The sequence below is a fragment of the Delphinapterus leucas genome, chromosome 15, assembly GCF_059928025.1.
Source record: "Delphinapterus leucas isolate spDelLeu-1000000601 "Yukka" chromosome 15, BTC_Dleu_Yukka2, whole genome shotgun sequence".
Taxonomy (NCBI): Eukaryota; Metazoa; Chordata; class Mammalia; order Artiodactyla; family Monodontidae; genus Delphinapterus; species Delphinapterus leucas.
In genome coordinates, this window is record NC_143143.1 from 58,104,005 (window position 1) to 58,128,171 (window position 24,167).

Genomic DNA, 24,167 nt, shown 5'->3' on the forward strand with positions numbered 1-24,167 from the left:
CCAGAAGAACCATCTAGCTGATGGATAGATTAGTGAGAAATAATCATCGTGGTATTAAGCCACTAAATTCTGGCTTACACAGCAAAAGCAAACTGATATACCATTTGTCACCTGCTCACTGACTCTCAGGAACTTCCCAGACCAAACTCCTCATCCAGGTATTCAAAGCCTTCCTAATGAAGTTGATACCTCAGTTTCATTTACCACAATTTCTCCAAAGCCTGGTCTCCACAGTGTCCCCTGATATTTCCTGCTCTTTCCATCCTTGAACCTCTCACCCTTACCCCTCCACATACACCCTGAATACCATTTCGTCATCCTTTCTCCATCTCTCAAAATTATGTCCTTCCGTCAATACCTCACTATGGACTCTTCCATGTTAGTGTTTCTTGTTGTTCTAATGCCTTTTGCACTTTTATTCTCAAACTTTGCTCTAATTTGCTGTGCTTGCCAAAGAAGCACTTAATCATATCCTTACCTTGCCTTGCTTTATTCCTCATTGGCTCATATAGTTCATTACAGACCAGGAAGAACAGATAAACTTGGCCTCATATGTCTGCACGGATCAGTCAGTAGAAGATGACTGCAGAGGCATCTGCTGGAAAGATTGCTGTGATTGATTAGTTATGTCTGCCATTGGTGCAGCCAAGAGGGCTCCCAGCATACAGGTGAATATTGGCCTTTCATGGTCTAGTACAGGGACTCTTGAACTTTTTGTCTGATGAAATGTATAAAATAAAATACATCAGATTACAAAGGAAGCCAAATATATTGAAATACTTTTATCAAAATATTTTAAAATATATAATACGTGCTTCATCTTTGATATACTATACAACAAGATCTAGTGGTGGGGGGACAGTGTCTAATAACTACTGTAATTTTGAAGTCTAAATGATCTTTCAAAATATTTATAACTGTACTGTGATGTGAAAATATTTGTAGCTTCTCTTGGGAACAAAGACTCAACTGTATAATTTGTTGTCTACACCCATAAATAAAGGAAACTTTTGATTTAATTTATAGCAAAATATAGATGTAATTTTTTTCTAGCTATGTTTCATGGATCCCCTAAATTTTATCCAAGGACCCTAAATTAAGAACCCCTGGTCTAGCCTGTAATATACATAAAAGGCAGGGGCTGCTTTCAAATTGACTTATATCCCTGAGAGGGATCAAAGCTAGATATATGGTGGATTATCACCATGTATAATGTTGTAAAAGAAGACAACCCACTGTTATCATGTAAGACATATAGGGGCCTGACACCAGGCTAAGGACTGCGGTCTGGATTTCCAGTGTACCTTTTCTGCTCCATATTGTGGCTTCATCAGTTTCCTTCCCCTCATAGGAGCAAGGCCTCAGGCACCTATTAGGACACACTTCCCTTCACTCCTGGCCCAGGGAATCCCACCAGGGGATTCCTCTTTGTCTCCTAGAACCCACTGCATTCCCCACTGTCTTGCTGGGGGCTCTCTGCCTAGCCCTGATGAACCAACATGGCAGAGCCCCTCTTCGCTCAACAACCTTTCAGGCTTGCCCTGGGCCTTGGCCCTCCCTTAGTCCCACACTCTGGAGTAAGAGGGGGCAGGTCTGCCATAGCCCTTGCACTTCTCAGGTCCCCAACCCAGGTCATTTATTATCTAGGTGTGGAATTCAACCCAATCCTTGCAGCATTCCCTTATCATTGTAAAGATGAGTGTGTCGAGCACTCTTTGTGTACCACCTCAAAAACCTTTTGGCCAAACCTCTCCCTCCAGTCAGTGCTGAGCTGACCTGTTTCAGGAAGCCTTCAACCTAACCTGAGTATTCTCCAGTACAGCCGAATGAGACCTCAAGGGAGCCTGCCTGGCTCTCATGCATGATCAGTACAGAAATATGGGGAAGTATGAGTCAGTGGGGTTTCCCTTGACCAATGGGAGGTAAGAGCCAATGGATGTATGACTCTCCCTTTTGTTCCTCAGCAGACAGTTCTGAGACACTTTCAGAAGGCTCCTCGAAATGTCATGGTGGCATCAAGACACTCATAGCATTGACCAACCTGGTGACACATCTTGTATTGGCTCTTCTACCTTCCCTGTTGCACTCCTCCTCTCTCTCCTTCCTGCTACCTAGGATCACATCCCCAAGGAAACTATCTGCTCCCAAGACTTTGTCTCAGGTTTTACTTAGGGGGACCCAGGTTAAGACAACAGAGAACAAAGGGTCAGAGACGTTGTCACTTGTTCAAGGTCACACAGCTTATAAGTGGCCAAACCTGATCTGTCTGATGAAGTAGTAAATACGCATTCGATTTGGCTTGATTGATTGATTGATGTCTCTCTTAACACAGCTCTGAAGATCCCAACAGGAAGGGTGTGAGGATGTGTAAAAAAATTGTATTTAATTTTTAATTATCCAGGTTATACTAGAACACATTCTCCATGTGAAGAATTGAAAACATTACAGATAAGTCCCTTTGGCTGTCTCCCACTCTAATTCCTAATTCCAGTACTGGCTGCTAGTAACATGAGGGGTTTCCATTTGTAAAATTTCACTTATGATATGTGCACTTTTTGCATGTATGTTACCCTAGGTAGACAGCCTGTCATCATTGTTTATTCAGTCTCTTCAAGAAGCTCCGAGTCTAGAGGGGAGATGGGGAGGTAAATAAATTGGATACTAAATGGTGACAAGACTAAACCAAAAGCCTGAACAACATCAGTAGGAACTAAAAGGAAAATGGTCTGTCCTCCTTTAGGGGAAAGAAAAGGCTTCCCAGAATGGGTGACTGATAGATGAGCCCCAAAAGATAGCTTGGTGTTCACCGGGTGAACAGGAGGAGAAAAGAGAACAGGGAAGTGGAACAGGCAGTGCAGTCAGAGAAAACTGAGTAAGGCATGGGGTGTAAAACAGTCTGACATATTAGGGGTCTTAACTATCAACATCACTGGAATCCTGGGTGTGAGGTGAGATGGCAGGAAGGAATGATGGTAGGGATAGAATAAGATACTTAAATAGTTAGTTGAGGAATCCAACTAGGGGGAATAAAGACAGAAAGGGAATTTTAAGGGAGTTTGGAAGACTGTTGTAACCTAATGACCACTCAAGAAAAGAATCCAGTAACCTAGCAACAACCTACAGTACCTTGAAGGAAGACCAGGTACATTCAAGCACCAGGCACACTCAAGCCACAAGTCTTGATAGTTAAAACACAAGACAATAAATATGGGGTCTGAATCTTGTTGCATGAAGTCAGGGAGTTAATAGTTCTGAAGAGTAGCATTTCCGCATGTAGCCAAGACAGAAACATAGGAGAAAGAGGAAAGAAACTAGGTGAAAGGGGACATTATATGCAAACTTGAAATGAATTACCATATTTTAGTCTATGTCACCACACTTCTGCTAATATACATATGATTTAAATAGTGCCATGACAGTCCTGGTTAGACCATATAGGGTCAAAGGAGGAACTAATGATGTAAGCTTTGATGTCCACCCAAGAATGAGGAAGAATGTGGTCTCCTCCTCTCCCCACTTTTTCTTTGATTACAAAAATGTAACCCTCTTTGTTCTCAGGGATGCACTCCCCTGCTAGCCCACTTGTATCTCTCACTAGCTTCCTAAGCTAATAAATTCACTCTTTGCCTGTCACTTTGCCTCATGTTGAATTCTTTCTGCAGTGAGACAAAAGAACATGAGCTTCAGTAAGTCCTGACACCAGGTGAGTGGTTTCAATTAAAAGATAATGGGTTTAAGTCCTCTCCTAAATCAGGGATCATGGGTTCAAGTCCTAATCTGAACTCTGGCTGGGTTCAAGTCCCAGCCTGTGGGTTCAAGTCCCAATCTGAGTTTTGGCTGGGTTTGACTCCCATCTGAGAAGGAGTGTGGTTTCAACGATGCTGGAGAGGTTGGCATAGCTGGCATGATGAAAGTAGACCAAAACACAGGGCTTAGAGATTATCCTAAGAGTAACGGGAAGCCATTGAAGAGTTAAGTCAGAGGAGGGCATGATTGGATTGGGGATCAAGAAAAATAGTTCTGACTACAGAATAACATGGGTTATGTTGGAGATAGAATGACCAAGACTAGGGATGGGGAGTAGGAGTGGGAAGCTATTGCATTAATTCAGGCAAGAGCAAGAGATGATGAATATCGGAACAAAGGCAGTGGCAACAAGGTTGGAGGAAAAGAAACAATGCTAGCAATACTCAGGAGGTAAAATTAACATGGCTTGATGATGGATTGGGTGACTGAAGTGAGGGATAGGGAAGTTAAAGCCTAAGTTCTGGCCTAGGTGCCCCACCCATACCCCAGACATGGGGGGTTAGGGGACTAAATTACATCTATTAAAATTCAAAATGTGCATCCCCTCTGACCCAGCACTTATGCATCTAGCTATGTACCCAGGAATCATAAACAAGGGTATTCACAGCAAGATTGGCTAAAACACTAAAAAATTGAAAAAAAACCCTGAAATCCCATTGAGAGGACAATGACTAAATAAACCAAAACATGAATATGTGTAGTATTAAATACTAAGCATCAGTGAAAAGAATAAAGTGGAGAAAAGAAGACAAGAGAAAAGGGGTGACATGGAAGAACATCCAAAACACATCATTAAGGAGAAAAAATCAAGTTTCAACAGAGTGTGTACAGCATGACCATACTTGCATTTAATAAAGGACAGCACACAAAACTGCTTCCATATGTCCTGTATGTAAAAGCCTTTGAAAATCTGATTTTGGAGGTGGGGACTTCCCTGTCAGTCCAGTGGTTGACTCTGCTCTTCCAATGCAGGGGTTCCGTTGACTCCCGGAACATCCTGGCAGAGGTCAGACCTTGCTTTGCTTAGGCAAGTCAGCTGCACTCTTGTCTCCCCAGAGATTGGCTTAGGTAGGGATGCTTCATTCTTGTCTGTCCAGAGATATTGTAGGTTTGCTTTATTGAAGAATAAGTTCCCTTCCACGGATATACTTTAGCGTTAAAGAAAAAACAACCTAAAAATAACCAAAGTCTAGTCTGGGATTGATGATGGATATTGGTATAACTACCATGGGTGGAAAGTGTTCGGACCTCTCCCTCCAAACCCTGCTGGGTCAGCACAAGGAGTGGCGATGGCGATGGCCTTCCTGGGAGGCAGACTTTCAGAGACTCTGTCCAAGGTGTTAACCCCTCATATCTCACCTAAGCAGCACTACCCCACACCAGCCCATGATGTCTTGCTGTCCTTTGCCTACCCAACTCCACCTACACTCACAGGCCTGGTTCCATCTCACCATTTCCAAAAGCCTATTCCAATCTCTGAGCCTGCACTGGACTCATCACATAGGCTGTGAGACTGTGGGGGCTTGGACCACAAAGTGAGCTAAATCTCTGAGGGGGCACAGAAAGCCCAAAGGATGTTCTTATCACTTTCTTAAAGTATCCAACACCCAAATTGTGAGCTCAAGGTGGAAGACACCTAACTTGATTCTCTCTTTTCATGTGTGCTCTAGGCCACTCTGTGTCTCTTAACTGTTGCCTAGGACATGGCTGATGATGCTCATGCACCAGGGACACAAGTACAAACTGACAAAGTCCCTGCCCTTATGGAACTGACATGCTGATGGGGAAGACAAACAACAAACACGTAAACCAGTAAATAGACTGTAACAGATGTGGTAAGAGCTGTAGAGAAAAATAGAGCTGGTAAAGTTAATAGGTCTGAAGGAAAGTAAAGGAGGGAACCATGTGGAAATCTAGGGGAAGAGCTCTCTGTTCAGGGAGAACAGTCAATGAAAAGTCCACAGGCAGGAACATCCTTGACATATTAAAGGAATAAGCACAGTGTGACTGTAAAGGAGAAAAGGAAGGGGACGATGGGAGAGAAGTAGCATGGGGAGATCATGAGGGCTTTGTTATTGCAATGTCTACATTGTAATAACTGTGGCTTTTGCTTAGAGTGGGGTGAGAGCCATGGGAGGGTTTTGGGTGAAGGCAGAACATGTTCTCACTTAGCCTCTGAAGGCTTGCTCTGGCTTCTGTGGTAAGAATCACCCAGGGGTGGGAGGTGAGGGTGGGAGAGAGAAACTAGAGTGAAGGCAGAGGAGAGGACACTGCAGTGTTCCAGGTAACAGGTGATGGTGGTCCAGAACAGCTAGTGGCCATGGAAGAAATAAGTGGTCAGGTGTTTTGATGGCACACATGATGGGGTTACTGATGGCTGGGTTGAAAGATGTGAGCAAAGAGAGCAGTCAGGTTTCTGGCTGGAGCAACACAATGAGGTGGCGAAGACTCCAGAAGGAGCAGATTTAGGGGCATAGATGAAAAGTTCTATCTTGGGTATGAATAGTGACTGCATGGGAGAAAAAACTCATCTGTCTTTCTAGCTGAGGGAAACTTCCCCACTAATTTGGTGGGGAAGTTTCTCAGTGAAGCAGGACAGTAAATCAAAACTCTGGGGGGAAATAATGTTTGACCACAGAAAGACTTGTACATGAATGTGCACAGTTTAATTCATAAGAACCAAAAACTAGAGACAATCCAAATGTCTATCAACAACAGAATGGATAAGCAAATTATGGCCCACTCATACAATGGAATACTACTCAGCAAGAAAAAGGAACCAACTACTAATACATGCAGCAACCTGGATAGATCTATAGTGTATTATGCTGAGCAAAAGAAACCTTACACAAAAGAGTACAAACTTGGACTTCCCTGGCGGTCCAGTGGTTAAGACTCCACGCTCCCAATTCAGGGGGCGCGGGTTTGATCCTTGGTAGGGGAACTAAGACCCCACGTGCCGCAGGGCAAGGCCTAAAACAAAAACAAAACAAAGAGTACAAACTGTACGGTTCTTTTTATATGAAGTTCAAGAATAGGCAAAATAAACTAAAATCAGAATGGTTACTTCCTCTGTAGAGGAAGATAAGATTGACCAGGGAGGCACAAACGACCCTTCTGGAGTGATGGAAATGTTCTCTGTTTTGATCTGAGTGGTGGTTACACAAGTATATAAACAGGTTTTTTAAATTCATTGAGCTGAATCCTTAAGATATATGCATTTTCCTATGTATAAATTAAACTTCATTTTTTTTAATGGCACAATGAAAAGAAAGTGTTGGAGTTGGGCTCTATTTGGAGCACCAAGTTCCTTATAACAGACCCTAAGAGGATGGAGTGGTATGGGTGCTTATCACCCTTCTTTTGGCTGCCCAACATCTGAACCCCCCTCCTTACATTTGGAGAAACTCAATATTGTGGACTTGCCTTTTCTGGTGACAAGGGAGCAGCCCAGATCCAATCCCAGTCTCTCAGTAATATTTCCCAGAACTCTGAGTCTGGGATAAGGCCACAGAAAGCTGAGACAGTTGAGAACACAGCCATAGCCAGCAGCAGAAACGCCCAGCCACATTCCTCCCATGGTCAGTCCTTCTGATCAATCCCATAAGTTACCTGTAATCTTCTAATAAATTCCTCTTCTGCTTAGGCCATTAAAAGCTATATCTGTGGTTTGAGACCAGATGCCCCCTGACAGGTAAATGCTGTGTGGAAAGAGCCCACGACTGAGTGTTAGATCTGGTGGTGCCCTAAGTCACGCTGGTTCATCAAGTCCCACCAGAGGGTGATCAGCTAGCCAGAGGGAGCTTGTCCCAGGACCAGCCCCGTTCACAAGGGAAAGCTGTAGGACAGAGAAAGCCCCTGGAAGGGCAGGGAAAGCTGCTGAGGGCAGCTGCCAAGCAAGCCAGCCCAGCCAGGAATTCTAGTTTTAGCTCTGTAGGTGGGAGGCTGCAGTGTACCAGACTTGCTGGACTTGCTGCCCTGGGGGGTAGGGCAGAGAAGTTTATGAGGTTGACCTGAACCCACAGAGCTGCATCCTCACAACCTAGGCTGAGCATTAGGCAGGAGCAACTTTCCAGGAATGAGGGGCCAGGTCCCTGTCTAAGGAAAGTCTCTTGGGGACAAAGCACAGCCTGGGCCTCAGGGAGTCCTCAGCAAAAGGAGGAGACTGAACCTAAGATGTGAAATGTACCTTAGAGCTCACAGGCGCACACACACACACCACACACGTGCGCAAGTGCACACACACAGATTAGCGTCAAAGAAGAATACAGTAAAAAGATGGGAGAGTGCCAAGGCAGTCCCACTGATATGGACGAAGCCAAATCAAGATCTGGCCATAAGGGAACCTCTGTGGAAGCCTTGGTGAGGCCAGAGGCTGCTATTGTGTGTTAGGTCAGACTGAGTGTTAATTTGGGGCAAAGGAAGGAGGATTGACCCCTGAGATTTGGGTGTATCAGTTAGCTACTGCAGTGTAACAAATCCCTCCAAAGCTCAGTGGTTTACAATAATAAGTATTTATTATTGTTCATGAGTCCTGGGTCAGCTGGGCAGCTCTTGCATTGTCTGGGATCACTGTTGGGTCTACAGTCAGCTATGGGTTGAATAGGTGCCTTTGCTGATCTTGGCTGGACTCTGAGACATGTTTGGGTGGAGCTAGTGGCTAGTGTAAGATGGCCTCAGCTAGGAAGCTTGTCTCTGCTCCATGTGGTCTCTTGTCCTCCAGTAGACTAGTCTGAGCTTGTTCACATTGTCATCATGGTCATGGTGTATTCAAGACAGCAAACAAAAACAGACAATGCCCTTTCAGGCCTAGGCTCAGAAAGGGCTCAACATCACTTCCACCACCTTTTTCTGGCCAGAGCAAGTCACAAGTCCAGACAAGAATCAAGGGGTGTGGGAACAGACTCCACCTCTCAGTAGGAGGAGGCTATGAGATCACATCATAAAGTGTGTAGATTTAGGGAGAGGTGGAGAATTGGGGCCATTTTTACAATCACACTGCTACATAGGGCAATTGTGATCCTAGCACAGAATCTGCTAAACCCCAGGTCTTCAAGAAAATCCCTCAAGCATTCACGGGCTCCTTAGCCTCTAGCCCTTTTCTCCATAAAAGCTCCTCCCTCACTTGATCTAGACCAGAAAGAAACATGAAGACAATTTGCTGGGAGCCCTGGAGGTCTGTCCTCACCTCTGATTCTGAGTGGGGACCAGAAGGGAAGGTGGGGCAGGAAGGCCAAATGGGGGAAAAGAGTGCAAGGCTAGACATGCCCTTTCTGGTGACAGGGACCCTCCAGCAGAGGATGAGGAACAGGGGACAATTTTAGCACCTCTTACCTCCTTTCCTCCCTTGCCAGATTCTCCTGAGCACCAATCTCCCACCAACCCTCCATAGACAGAATGGCTTAAACAACAATTACTTATTTCTCACAGTTCTGGAGGCTAGGAACTCCAAGATCAAGATGCTGGCAGATTTGGTGTCTTATAAGGGCCCACTTGCTGGTATGCAGAAGGCCATCTTCTTTTTGTATTATCACATAATGGAGAACAGACAGAGGAAGAAATTTCTCTTGTGTCTCTTCTTATAAGGGAACCAATCATATTCATGTGGGCTTCACCATCATGACCTAATTACCTTCCAAAGACCCTACCTTCTAATACCTTTGCATAGGGGATTAGGATTTCAACGTATAAATTTTGGAGGGACAGAAGCATTCAGTCCATAACACTGTTTGTGTGAATTTGGGCAAGCTACTTAACCTCTCTGAACTTCAGAGATAATAATAGTACTTGTTTCACAGGGTTATTATGACAATTAAATTAGATCATGATTATAAAGCAATTACCAGAGCACCTAGTCTATAGTAAGTATGAAATAAATGTTTACTATTTTAATCATCAGGGTTCTGGTCATTCAGTCCAGAACAGGGACTATGTATGCTATGCCCCTAGGGGTGGGGCAGGTTGGGGCAGGGTGAGGCAGCTGGAATTTTCAAGAGAACACCATACTAGGAAAGATTAGGCAGCCCTGATTTTCAATGAATAGACTCACTTGAGCTCCTTGGGATTTTCAGTCCACATGAATAGTAGATACTGCTTTTGGCATTTACCACTTCCAGCTGCCAGTACCTGTAATTTTTTTGCCTGAGAGTTTTCTCTGGCCACTTGATGCCATCTTGTCCACCTGTAACCAGGGAGTTAACATCCTACCCCAGTAGCCCTCAACTAATGACTGATGGCAGTTGGTGTATACATAACCCTGCTCCCTCGCTCCTCAGATGCCATAACTCAGATTTGTGTTCTGCACTATCTCCCAGGCTTCCTCAGTAGGATTAAGCTCCAGTCACCCACAGTAATAACCTACTTTAAAATGCACCTTGCATTGACTTCCTTCTCTTCCCTGTCTCATTTCCTGAATCTCCTACCAGAGGCCTTGGAATCACTTCTCAGTTAAGCTACTTGAACTTGAATCCTTGTTTCAGGGTCTGCTCCTGTGGGGAGGCAGTCTAAGAGTACATCTTTGGTGAGGCCAGCCTTGCCAAGCTAATGGTTATCTGGAAGGTCTACACCAAGCCTGACCTCTGCTCAGTAGCTCAAGCTGCTTGAAAATGGTAGAACCTGTAGGCTGCTCAATTACAAACCAACTCCATCCCCAGGCATTCAAGTTAGAAGAAGGCAATTTTTCTTTCCTTTAAATTCCTCTTCATATATTCAAGGACTCCTCCACGATGGCTGTCAAGGCCATCTTGTCCTGAGACCAGGGATGACACATAGGTTCCATCTCAAGTGCCACCTCCAATCAATTAACAGAAGCTACCTGGAGGCTCTATCGAGGATTAAGGTGTGCAGCTATAATTAATGATGTCTGCCTCGAGCATTTGAATGGGTAAGTAGTGGCCTTATGCCCACTGCCCTGGCTCTAGAAGCAAATTGGTGAAGCTGGCTGAATTTTTCTTTAGCATTCCTAGTCCACCAAGCCTATCTCTGTCTCTTGCTGAGCTATTCCCTTCATCTGACTTGCCCCATGCCAGACAATAACCCTGTGCACTAAGCATGGCCACCCATTTTCTGGATGAGAAAACTGAGGCTCTGAAATATTGAGTGACTTTCCCAGCATCACAAAATCTATAATGATAGAACAGAGGTTTTTAATCAGGTCTACCCGACACCATAGTTTCCACACTATATCCTTTCACATAGAAGGCAGTAGTAAAGGTCTTTAACCAGAGAGAACAGCCTAACACTCCTCTTTTTGTTAAGAGAAGTCTTCTGCCAACAGGTGCCCCATCCTTTCTTGTCTTCTCCAGCCAGATGGAGTAGAAGGCTCTTTGGGGGCCAGCATGGAGTCCATCCTCCACTGCACAGCCATCCACAGCAATTCCTCTGCCAGGCTTTGGCTCCACCCTCTCAGGTCCAGACTCTTTCATCTCACCTATTTGTTATCCTTAAGCAGCTGTCTCTTGGAGAGTCTGGAGGCCACCTGGTAAAGCCAGAAGCAAACTTCTAACTGGAGCAGTGGTGACTGGAACAGTTCCAAACCTCCAAGTTATGGAAAAACTGATGGCAGAGGCCTTCCCAGGGTGGTGACTCAGCATTCCCACAGGCAGGGGGGCTATAAGTGGAGGCCTCAGACCACAGCCTAGGCCTGGAGCCTGCTGACCAGGAGGCCAGCCTGCCTGGGTTGGCTCATACTCTCTCCCAAGGAGCAGCTCAGGATTTTGAGTCCATTGCTTTTGCTGCCTGAAAGCTGAGACTCAGCTCTTAGAAGATTTGAGGATAGGACTCCAGACCCCCAGTCTCTGTCAAGTGTAACCTTCAACTTGCCCCTGTGAAGGTACATAACTGCACAACTTGTTGCTGGTGCTGTGTCTTATGGAAATGAGACACCAGCTAGGGGCGAGCAAGCAAGAGAGGGAGTGACAAAGCCACCAAGACCTTCCTAAAAGCTACGTCTCTTCTCTTCTCCTCAGCTAATACCCCAGCCCCCCAAGGATGCATACATGCCTGCCAGCTTACCATCCCCAGCTATGGACAATGCAGGGGTTCAGTGGGCCAATGCTCAAGCTAGCTAGAATTGGCTTTGAATTCCTCACTAACAGGAATTTAAACCCCATTCCCTACAATCAGAGGCTGAGATAGATTCCTGAGCACATGTTTTAACTGAGGAAATGATCTCAAGAGAAAGGGAGGAAGGGAAGTAGGACAGGACAGGGGAAAATGCTCAGCAAAGGATGGGGTCTCAGCTGGAGTCTAACCTCAGCCTGATCCCATGTGGAGCTCTGGGGGGCATGATGAATGGGCCAGAGCTATCCCCCTTTGAGGTAGGTAAGCAGGACCGTCTCTTATACTCCTGTGTCAATCAGTCATTGTCCACCCCTGGAGGATAGCGGGTGGGGATGGGAGAGGGGGACAAAAGTTCTCAGGAGGTTCTGGACAAGGACATCAGCCACAGGCAATCACCCAGAGAAGGTCTCAGATGCAAGCTTTTAGCCACTGTACTGGCAACAGGTGGGGGAGGGGTCACTGGATGGGAAAAGAGATCCAACTGGGGTTCCAACATTGGCTTTCACAATGAGTAAGATTCAGTTGACTCCTCTGTGAAACAAGCATAACACTTATCACATGGGTGAGTAAGGAAGTAAGCACAAGGTTGCCAACACAAAGTAAGTCCTCAGTGGCAGGGAGCTACAATTCCTATTGCTTGGTGAAGTCATTTTAGTAAGGAGGTTAATTTTATGTGTCAGTTTGGCTGGCCTGTGGGGTGCCCAGATATTTGGACAAGCATTATTCTGAACATTTCTGTGAGGGTACTTTTGGATGAGATTAACATTCAAATCAGTGAGCTCTGAGTAAAGCAGTGGATTTGAGTAAAGTGGATTGCCTTCCATAATGTGAATAGGCCTCATTCAATTAGTTGAATAGAGAAGAAACTTTACCTTCCCTGAACAAGAGGAAATTATGCCAGCACATGGCCTTTGGACCTGAACCGCAACATCATCTCTTCTTTGGGTCTCCAGCCTGGTGGCCCATTCTGCAGATTTTGGACTTACCAGCCTCCATAACCATGGGAGCCAATATATATAATATACATATATATTTATACTTGTATTTTATATATTAAGATATACACACACACACATACACACACGAGAGAGAGAGAGAGAGAGTCGTCCTTCGGTATCCACAGGGGATTGGTTCCAGGATCCTCCGTGAATACAAAAACCCATGGATGCTTAAGTCCCTTATATAAAATTGTATAATGCAATGAATACAGTCAGCCCTCCATATCTGTAGGTTGCATATCTGCAGATTCAACCAACCCAGGATCAATTGGTTGAATCCTTGGATGCAAAACCTGTGGATATGGAGGGCTAACTAGATATAGCTATAAATATATAAATATATATGGATATAGATATAGATCATATTGTCTCTATTTCTAGAAACCGGACAAATGCAGATGGAAAGGAGAGCAGGAGATGGGCAGCCCAGAGCTCAATGACATTGTTCCAAGGGCATGGCCCTATGTACCACCCAACCACGCTTGTAGGAAGCTCAGACACTCCAAATTCCCACATATTCTGAGGCTGAATTTTTTGGAGTCAAGACAGAACCCTGCACTCCCAGCCTGCCTGGCATCCACTGAGTCAGCTCCCCAAGCAGCCCCTTCAGGCAGATACCTTGCTCCTCAGGTCTTTCCTACCAGTCCCCACCAGTCCTGCCTCCAGCTTCTCCATACCCCATACCTCTAGCCTAATGTGAGAGGGACATGGGTGGAGGGGTGAGTCCCTGGAACAGGGAGAGGCAGATCAAGAAGAGGCGGCACTTGCCAGAGTTCACTCCTTCCACCCACACCTGGTGAACTCACCAGGAGGCTGAGGCCCCAGGGCCATCTCAAGGGGACAAGAGGAGATGTGAGGATCCCCAAATATCCTCCCCAATTAGCTTAGGCTCCATAATGCTCCCTCCTTTCTTCCTGCAATGAGGGCTCCCAACCCTTCCATATGTTATCAGGACTGACAAATGAATTATTGTGCCCTGCCCTTGGCCTCCACAGAAAAGTTCACAACTTAGGCAAGGGGGCAATGGTGACCCCCCCACAGGAGGACTCACCCTAGAGCCTTGGAGAGAGTGTGGCCCTGTTGGCACCTTGATTTTGGACTTGTAGCTTCCAGAACTATGAGAGAATAAATTTCTGTTAAAGTCCCCTAATTTGTGGTGCTTTGTTATGGCAGTCCTAGGAAACTAATACAGTGAATTTAGTAGATACTGCCCAACAGTTTGCCAAAATGCCAATCTCTAAATTTCTGAGAAAATTTGAAGATTAGAGTCCAGAAACTGGTGGCCACACCCAGGTACTTCCCTCCTCAAGGATCTGTCAGAGCAACCAGCTGCATTTCTCCAGGCCAATCCTCCACCTTGAAACAACCACCATTGCCCTCACCTGGAAACAAAGGCTCAGGGAGGATTACTTACTTGTCTAAGGTTACACAGCTGGCAAGTGTTGGGACCAAGATTTCAACTCAGACTGATTCTAAAGTCCAGGTTTTTGTGACAATTAGGCTCCAAAGTGCATTCCCACCTGACGCCACATAGGCAGGCCACCAGGCAAGTTCCTCCTCAGAGCTCCACCCTTCTAGCTCACCTCACAGATGTCTCATGTTGTGAGTCAGTGCAGCTGGAGCGTTTATGAGCCCTCTAATGTACTAACTAACTGCTAAGCTGATTTTGCAAAAAAGCCACATGTGAAACGCCCACCCTCATAACTACATGATTTATAAGGAAATTAGTCTACCTTTTCCTGGGGCCTTTGCCTGCCAGCCCTTCATGAGGGCTCAAAACTATCAAAAAAGTTTTAAAACACAACAGGATTACAGGTCACTGTGAAAGAATACTTATTCATTTAACCAAAGTCACGAAAAGATTTCAGAAAAACAAATATAGATCACTTAAGAGCAAAGAAACTCACACAATCTGTTATCAAAAAGGAGCACTCTAAGAAACATCATTCTCCTAACAGAGAGAGAAATCAAATTCCAGTCTTGTACTAGATTACTTAACAACAAAATCCATTCACTTAATTAACTTCAATCTAAATTTAGTTAATCCTGACCATGCATGAAACTTCTTTTCCTCAGAGTTCCTTTCCACAACTTTTCATCACTTTCTATATCCGTATCAGTTTGTCCCTTATTTTTCCATTGGAAACAACCAGCTCTAAGACATTTTTTCTTTTCCCTCAATAAAATTTAATTCCATTCCCTATACCTTCTTTACTGAAAACACACATTCTAAATTTCCTACTGTATACTGAAATGCTTCATTATTATTTCTATTAGCTTTAATTACATGTTTAAATTAGAATCCTCAACTCTTAAAAACCTTAATTTCTAATGAAAACTAAGAAATAAGCAATTATGAACTGTCTTTTACATTAGCATTCTGAATATTAGTGAACATAAATTACTAGTGACAATTTCTAAAAACATCTCAGGGTGACACCAAACATTTATTAATAGTCCTAAATACTTTAGTTTCTCTGTTCAGTAATTGGAGTCTCAGTATCTTATTTTATTTGGGAGTGACCGAGATATTCAATAAGTTTCCATCACTTCAATTAGCACAACTCTAGAACTTTGTTACCAAATATCTGGAGAGATCATTTTAAGTAAACATTTCTAAAATATAATTATTCTTAAAGAGTTTACCCAAAAGCTCTTATCTCATTTACATTTACCTTAAAGTTTCAGCATATCAAGTTATTTTCTTTGCAACAGATATAATAAGGTCTTATTTGACTTCTATTAAACCTAGATACAATAAAGTATTATACTTAATGTTGATGACTCTAAAGACATGTATATATTAATTAGATCAACAAAACTTTAATACCAGGTATCAACATAATATTGAATATTTCCTAATTCACATGAACCTGAAAGTCATTTTGGCTGGTTTCTTTTATATTTAATTTGTAACCACTTACTTTCAAATTAAATTGAGCTCTTTATAAATTCAATTTTGGTAATACTTTCCAGAGGTAGAGATATTTCATATGTATAATGTGTACACAGACATATAAACAGGCAAAACTAGAGCTCTCATGGTTTCCCTTTAGAAAAAAAACTTAGTTATGAATCAGGTATTACAATATAAACTTACTTTTTTACAAAAATCAGTTGGAATACATTAAAGTTGCTTGCTCTGAAGACTAAGTGTTTACTATTTGTAAAGCTTGGCTGAGGGAGCATTCTCAGCAGTTTGAATTTTAAAACTGCCACTTTGTCATTTTCTTTTCCCTTGGTTTCAGGTTCTTCCTGATTAAGCTAATTAGGTTCAGCCTCAGGTCCCTGTGGCCTGTATTTACATTTCTGGTTTGTAGAGATTTGCAAGAGAAAGGCAGTTGCTTTAAGTTCCCCAAAGGCCTGTCACCTAGATGATGTTAAAAGATTGACTTGCCCAACTATATATCAGTGAGAAGGTTTCTAACTAAACTGAAATTTACAAGTTCTATGTTCTAGAACTTTAGAGTTTAAATTATCACGCCTTCAAAATCTTGTATAGGACATTCAGCAAAGAACTTCTTTTTGAGTTTACAAGCTAAACCCAGAGCAAAATCACTAATTTTATTTTTATTAACCCCTGAACGTTAGTTCCCAGTTTTTACTTATTTGTGTGGCTCAGGTAACCCTACTGGTTTCCATTAGTATGTTTAGTTAATACTTTCTGAGGGGCAGATCTATGTGCCTTGTCATAATACCATGCAGGGGAAGCACTCCACAGTGAAATGTGTCTATCCCACAACATAATTAAACAAAAGAGAGATAGCCATCTTATATATATATATACATCTTTATATACTTTATCCCAATCCTATCAACTTTCATACCTTTAGCTTTCATTAGGATCCAATCAACAAGTTCTGATCTTACAGGAGTAGTTCTAGAGGTTTTTCTTTCTTTTATTCCCTGTCCATTTTATCTATTTTTCTATAAAATGCTCTGGGAGCCCCAGAGGGAGCTTGAGCCAAGGAACTCAGACCCGTGGCCTAACTGTTGCCCCAAGTAATTGCTCGTCAGCTATCTCAGTGTAAAAAATTTTTTTCCAGCCCCTTAAATATATCTTTTTAAAACTGGGGTAAACAGTGGACTTGTTTGGCTTTAATGATGGAGACTAGTAGGGGGTCCTTTTTGGCCCATTTAATCTTAGGTAGTGTAATATCAAAACCTTGTGTTTTAATCACATATGTGTCCATTTTATTTATCCCATTTTAAATATCCATCTGAAGATTTCTTTATTCATTTGAGATAACTCCTTTTTAAAATTTCTACCTTGTTCCAACAAGTATCTAGACATTCCTTACAGGGTTTTTTTCCTGTTAACATTATTCTAATGTTTTTATTAGCATCTGTAAAGCCCATTGAGGGGAAGCAAAGACCACAAATAAATCTTCCCAAACCAGTTTTTCTTACTTGTTTTAAAGAAAAGAAGTTCTTAGGTTAACCATTATATATATTTCTTTTATCTGCCTTTGATTTTTTAATATAGGTACCAATAAAACAGCTGTTTATAATGAGAGCTCTCTAAAAATTTACTATTTAGAAGTTTCTCCAATTTAAAGGAGCCATTATTTGGCTTTTAATGATATATATATATTGGACACGCAGGCCCAGCGGCCATGGCTCACGGGCCCAGCCGCTCCGCGGCATGTGGGATCTTCCCAGACCGAGGCACGAACCCGCATCCCCTGCATCGGCAGGCGGACCCTCAACCACTGCGCCACCAGGGAAGCCCAATGAGATATATATTAAACCATTAAGACACAAGCGGATTTCCCATAAGAGAATAGGGGAGGATGTCACCTAAATAAAAGATCCAGAAGGTTTACTCCCAAAAATAGTATGGCAGAGATCAAGTTTTCAAAACACATACACACACACACACACACACACACACACACACACACAAAATGCCCTAAGAAGATCAGGTAGAACATTTACTTCTCAAAGACACAGGAAGAGAAATGCAAGTTCTCCCTAGAAGACCTTTGTTTAAAGTCAGAATTCTGAAAAGATATTCTTATCAAGCTGGCTTTTTAGACTTAACTGTGTATACAGTAAAAGAGCCCCCTCATTTTTAGGACAAGATTTCCTTTAATTCCAAATTAAGTACTTGTAAACTTTTTACATTCATAAACCTTGCTGGGGTATTAGTTGGGGACTGGCAATATGTCGTTCCTTTTTCTTCTGTTTTGAAAGCTTTTATTCCCCCATTCAAAGGTCAGTTTGTCAAAATAATATCGCTAGTGTAGACAATTCAAGGAAAAACAACAGGCCAGCTTCCCCTTAATTACCCAGTCCAATACTACTCAGTCTTTTAAGTGAGCAAAGTCTTCCCAGTCCTTCAGCTGAAGATAAACAACTCAGTGTCTAAACTGAGCCCCAGTGTTTTTCAACTGGGCTCCCCAAATATCTTTCAATTAGGGGGGATCACTCCCCAATATCTTTCAACTGGGGAGCCAGGTACCTGTTAGACACTGCCATATAAAACTCAGGATCATCAACCAAAACTTGGGAGATCTGAGAACCAGGAGAGACTCACCAATTCGTCTGGACTCTCTGAGGAGGCAGGTGGGCATAAGAGACCTCTGCTGGTACCAAGGCTCTGGATCCTCGTTGAGTTCAGGCAAAGGAGAGAAGTCTGCTCTCAGCCCTTCGTGGTCTCCATAACTATCGACTAAAAACAAATGCACAACATAAAAGTTGAGAGTTATGTTTTATTCAGGGGACATTCTTAGGACTTCAAGGCTGGGAGACATCCTCTCAGAAAAATTCTGAGAAAACTGTTCCAAAGAGGAAGGGCTGGGGCAGTTGGGGGGGTGGGTGGGCGGGAAACCAAGGTATATAGGAGTTTTTGCAACAACACCATGTAGTCAGAACAAAAGGTTACTCTTTCATTTTTGGTTTGTTTGTTTTTTGAGAATAATTTACTTTCTGTAATCAAACTCATGTGGATAAGACCTTACATACTTAATATTGTACGTTACCCTTGTACAAAAGGAAAAAATTATGTTTAACATTTCTAGACCAATATGGCTATTAATTTCTGTACAATGCCAACCCAACATGGTACAACTGGGATATTTTTCCAAAGTTGACAGCACAGCTAAAGTTTCCAAAAATTCAAATTATATCTAGATATATAGATTTATTTATTCACATAAAAAGACCAATAACAGTATGTTACGCAGCAGTAGCAGCAACAGCCTTTCCAGGTTCTGCAGTCATCTAAACAAAATTATAGAGACATCCAGCACACTCCATTAAAAAAAAAAAAAAGTAAAAAACAGAACTCCAGAAAACAGCAAAGTTCTGTTACTGTTGTGGTACCTGGCATCATTTTTTTTATTAGTTTTTTAATCATCATCTGGAAAGAAAAAATTCTAAAATAATGTCATTAAAAACAGCTGTGGTAAAACACAGTCAATACTATGTATCATAAAGCAGGTATAAGATATTTTATTAATACATTCACAGAGGTATAATATAGTACTGTTTTCCATCTATAATACTAGAGGATACAATTTAAAAGGCGTTATTTGAGACTTGATTCTACTTTTCCATCAGAGGGCCCAAAGGATGGTTAATGACCCAGCTCTGGCTACTATTAATAAAAGAAAACTACATATCTCAAGTTAAGGAATTTAGCACTTTTCTATGTGTGGGGAGATGCCAGAGTCTGGGCTCACTGAAGTCATTCCTTTGATATGACTTCAGCTATCTGGGGCCAGTATCCTGTGTTTTCTCATCCTGAGTTTCCTCAGGCTGCACCTTCGGTGGTGGCTACAGTCTGATGGCTGCTAGATGGTTGGCATTCCTTGTTTACATCCTGAACTCCCTCAGGGCTCACCGTTGAGGGTGGCTGCAATCACTGATGACTGCGACATTCTTTGTTTTCTGATATGGTGGCAATATTTTATTTCTCACTGTCCACCCCCCCCCCTTTAACAATCTCTTCCTCTGGCTTTCAGGGTGACGGCTCCTCATTTTTTTTATTCTCTCTGACCTCTGTCTCCTTCACTGCTTCTTCCTTCCCTTCCTGTGCATCCCAGGAGTGTTCCTCATGTTCCAGGCATGTCGCTAGGGACATTGCAATGAGCAAGACCACATAGTCCCTGCTTCCTCCAGTCTATATTTGAGTCTTCCATCTTCTTCCTATTGCCTAAATGCTGGTGCTCCTTGAGGCCCAGTCTGCAGCACTCTACTTTTCCTCTCTCTGCAAGACTCTCCCACATGCAAACGTTTCTCTAGGGTATATGACTGGATGTGGGAGTACTGGGTCATAGGGCACATGTGTCTTCCACTCTGTAAGATATTATCAAATTGCTCTCCAAAGTCTTATACCAATGTGCATTCCCTCGAGCCGAGAGTAAGATTATCTGCTACTTTACATCCTTTTTTTGTGGATGCTGTTGGTGCCTCACACAGATCCCCTTTACTGATGGATACACCCTAGCCCAGCTTCTGTGTGTGTTGGCTGCTAATGGCTCCCAGATGTCCCTTTGCTGGAGAATTGCCCTTGGCAATGGGAGTCTCACATCTTGTAAGCCCTGCATGATTCCAGGCCCAGTGGGCCTCTATTCATCTTTGTTTTTTGAATTGGGTCAAAGACAGAAAGAAAAGATGGAAGCAAGAGAAGGAAGTCACTGTCACTGTCTCCTCCAGCCTTGGTCCTCTCAAACTCCAGGATAAAGGAAGACATGGGAAGAGGAAGGGGAAGAAAATAGGAAAGGACTCCAAGGGGGAGGAGAGTGAGGAACGTCTGCTTAAAGCTGCTCCCCAGGCCAGATGGGTTGGAGGGTGGAAGCTGGGCAATACTCCACTTGCAGGTACCAAGGATACTGAAAACTCCATATCATCTCCTTCCAAGAAAAGCCTTTTCTGCCTCTGTCATCCACTCCTCCACTCCCTCATACATACACTTGTCTTTCTCTTTCTTTTGTAGCTAATTCCCTGAGTCCATTCACTCACAGTTTCACTCACAGTCCATTTGCTCACAGTTTCTGTCTCCAGTGCAGAGAACATTGCTTAGTGCCTAGCAGCCGCTCAATATTTGTTACATGAATTCGTGAATGAATCTCATGTGATATGCACAGAAGATTTTTAATAGGGAACAAATTTTTTATAGCAGTTGCAAATGTATAATTCTTCCTCAACCTGTTACTAAACCCTACACTTACTCATCACACACAGACACTTCCAAATATGAAACCACAGCCCTATTTCCCATAACAAACCTAGTTTCTCTTTCTTTTTCCCCTCCCTGGTCTCAGAGCCCTGCCTTTTCCTCTCTCTCTGCAACTATGGACACATGGGGTAGGCTCCACCCACCATCTGATCTGCCTGGAGCCACAGACCACACGCCCTTCCTCTATTTTTACCTCTTGTGCACCTTCTTGGTGGCCTTTAAAACTTCTTTCTGTACAAGGGCTGTTCATGTCCCAGGCCTGAGCCCCGCCTCTGCCAAAACCTCCCCTGGCTATGCAGGTCCTGGTGGACCTGAGCATGCCCGCCACCAAAGCCTTCACAGGCCGCCCCTGACAGGGCCTCCTCTGACCACGTGGGTCCAGGTGGGAGGGGAACCACCCCCCCTCCAATGCCTCCTCCAGCTTCACTAGCCCCTGCGGGGCATACCCATGGAGGCCTGTGCTCTGGGCCAGCTTCAGGAGCAGACACTGGTGAAAGTAACACACACAGAGTGGGGGCTGGCGCAGCAGGTCCAGAGACCTACCTAGTGTCCCTAGAGGGGCTCCTGGGGAGGCAGGGATGCATGTAGCTCACCATGGGGGCAAGGACACAGATAGCAGAGGCACCAGGGAATTTTTTTTTTAATATTCAATTTTTATTAAAAATTTTTTTTGTACTGTTGTGTTTTGTTTTGTTGTTTCATTTTTATTTTTCTAATATACTTTTTATTTTTCTAATTTTTATTTTTTATTCTTTGTTATTATCTGCTCTTTTTTGTTTGTTGTCTGTTTTTTGGTTTTGTTTTTGTTTGTTTTGTTTTCTGTTGGTTTGTTCTTTTGCTATTTTCATATTGTTTTGTTTTCTTGTGTTCTTTATTTTGTTTCACCTTGGTTTTATCTTCTTTTTTATTTCTTTTGTATTTGTTTTTGTCATTTTTGTGTGTTTGCCTTTTGTTCTTTTAGTTTTTCTTTTACTTTGTTTTTTGATTTTGTTTTATTTTTGTTTTCTGTTTAGGTTAGTTTTGTTTTTATTTTTGGTTTTGGTTTCTGGGCTATCTTGTTTGTTTGGGTGTCTCCTGTTTTTTTTGCTTTCCTTGTGGTTTTGTTGTTGTCATTGTTGTCATTTGCTTGTTGGTTTGTTTTTTGTTTGCCTGGATTTGTTTTTATTATTTGTCTTGGGCTTTGTCTTTTATTTTTTTGTTTTTGCCATGCTGCACAGCTTGTGGGGCCTTGGTCTCCAGGCCAGGGGTCAGGCCTGAGCCCCTGTGGTTAGAGAGCCGAGTCCAAGCTTCTGGACTAACAGAGAACTTCAGGCCCCAGGGAATAATAATCAGTGTGAACTCTCCTGGAGGTCCTCATCTAGGCACAAAGACCTGGCTCCACCCAACTGCCAGCAAACTCCAGTGCTGGATGCCTCATACCAAACAACCAGCAAGACAGGACCAAAGCCCCACACATTAACAAAAAATGGGAGGACAAAAAATTATGTTACAGAAGAAGGAGCAAGGTAAAAACCTACCAAACCAAATAAATGAAGAGGAAATAGGCAATATATCAGAAAAGAATTCAGAATAATTATAGTAAAGATGATCCAAAATCTCAGAAATAGAATGGAGGCATGGATGGAGAAAATACAAGAAATGTTTAAAAAGGACTCTAGAACTAAAGAATAAACAAACAGTGATGAACAACACAGTAACTGAAAGGAAAACTACACTGGAAGGAATCAATAGTAGAACAACTGAGGCAGAAGAACGAATAAGCTGGAAGACAGAATTGTGGAAATAACTGTCAAGGAGCAGAATAAAGAAAAAAGAATGAAAAGAAATGAGGACAGTCTCAGAGACGTCTGGGACAATATTAAATACACCAACATTTGAATTATAGGGGTCCCAGAAGAAGAAGAGAAAGAGAAAGGGTCTGAGAAAGTATTTGAAGAGATTATAGTCAAAAGCTTCCCTAACATGGAAAAGGAAATAACCACCCAAGTCCAGGAAGAACAGAGAGTGCCATACAGGATAAACCCAAGGAGAAACATGACAAGACACATATTAATCAAACTAACAAAACTTAAATTCAAAGAAAAAATATTAAAAGCAACAAGGGAAAAGCAATAAATAACATACAAGGGAATCCCCATAAGGTTATCAGCTGATTTTTCAGCAGAAACTCGGCAGGCCAGAAGGGAGTGGCAGGATATATTTAAAGTGATGAAAGGGGAAAACCTACAACCAAGATTACTCTACCCAGCAAGGATCTCATTCAGATTCAACAAGGTAATAAAAAGCTTTACAGACAAGCAAAAGCTAAGAGAATTCAGCACCACCATTCCAGCTTTACAACAAATGCTAAAGGAACTTCTCTAGGTGGGAAACACAGAAGAAGCAAAAGACCCACAAAAACAAACCAAAAACAATTAAGAAAATGGTAATAGGAACATACATATCGATAATTACCTTAAATGTTGATGGACTGGATGTTCCAACCAAGAGACACAGACCGGCTCAATGGATACAAAAGCAAGACCCATATACATGCTGTCTACAAGAGACCCACTTCAGACCTAGGGACACATACAGTCTGAAAGTGAGGGGATGAAAAAAGTTATTCTATACAAATGGAAATCCAAAGAAAGCTGGAGTAGCAATACTCGTATCAGACAAAATAGACTTTAAAATAAAGACTGTTACAAGAGACAAGGAAGGACACTGCATAATGATCAAGGGATCAATCCAAGAAGAAGATATAGCAAGAATAAATATTTATACACCCAAAATAGGAGCACCTCAAAACATAAGGCAAATGCTAACAGCCATAAAAGGGGAAATCGACAGTAACACAATAATAGTGGGAGCCTTTAACACTCCACTTACACCAATGGACAGATCATCCACACAGAAAATTAATAAGGAAATCACAAGCTTTAAATGATACAATAGACCAGATAATCTTAATAGATATTTATAAGACATTCCATCCGAAAGCAGCAGAATACACTTTCTTCTCAAGTGCACATGGAACATTCTTCAGGATAGATCAAATCGTGGGTCACAAATAAATCCTTGGTAAATTTAACAAAACTGAAAACGTATCAAGCATCTTTTCCGACCACAACGCT

General features: G+C 42.6%; 1 long non-coding RNA gene across 4 annotated transcripts in view; it reads right to left on the reverse strand.

Moving 5' to 3' along the window:
- LOC149747463 (uncharacterized) overlaps nucleotides 1-16,244 on the reverse strand; it is a 58,377-nt gene extending 42,133 nt beyond the window's left edge. For 2 of the 4 annotated variants that reach the window (XR_016387875.1, XR_016387872.1), the window contains exons 1-2: nucleotides 14,281-16,243; nucleotides 479-6,780 (exon numbers count right to left, since the gene is read on the reverse strand). This is a non-coding gene — a long non-coding RNA (uncharacterized LOC149747463). Of the gene's footprint in view, nucleotides 1-478; nucleotides 6,781-14,280 lie in introns of all 4 variants that reach the window. The other 2 variants (XR_016387873.1, XR_016387874.1) reach the window with 2 other exon arrangements.
- Between the last annotated feature and the right edge of the window lie 7,923 nt (nucleotides 16,245-24,167).